Source organism: Panulirus ornatus, chromosome 73, assembly GCF_036320965.1.
Source record: "Panulirus ornatus isolate Po-2019 chromosome 73, ASM3632096v1, whole genome shotgun sequence".
Lineage (NCBI taxonomy): Eukaryota > Metazoa > Arthropoda > Malacostraca > Decapoda > Palinuridae > Panulirus > Panulirus ornatus.
In genome coordinates this window covers 11,154,784-11,155,168 of record NC_092296.1, presented here as the reverse complement: position 1 = coordinate 11,155,168, position 385 = coordinate 11,154,784, and positions in this window count along the sequence as shown.

Below are 385 nucleotides of genomic sequence, written 5' to 3'. Positions count from 1 at the left end.
GCTCTTATCTGATGCTAACACTGTAAACAAGTGATATCCAATCCACCAACCCTTCATTATCATCTTATATGATGACTTCACGCTCATCCACTACACCACAACGTTGGTTGTCATAATACTTATATGACAAGTAGAAGTAACGATTATCTGTTTTACTTAACTAAAGTAAGATAAAGTATTAGAGTGAACGAGTAGCATTTAATCCGATGTGGCAACGTCGGGTGCGTGGGTGTTGCTAACTGTGATAAATGATGGAATGTGATCCACCATGGTGCACAAACCATGGTATCCAGCAGGGTGCACAAACCATGGTATCCACAGGGTGCACAAACCATGGTATCCAGCAGGGTGCACAAACCATGGTATGCAGCATGGTGCACAAACC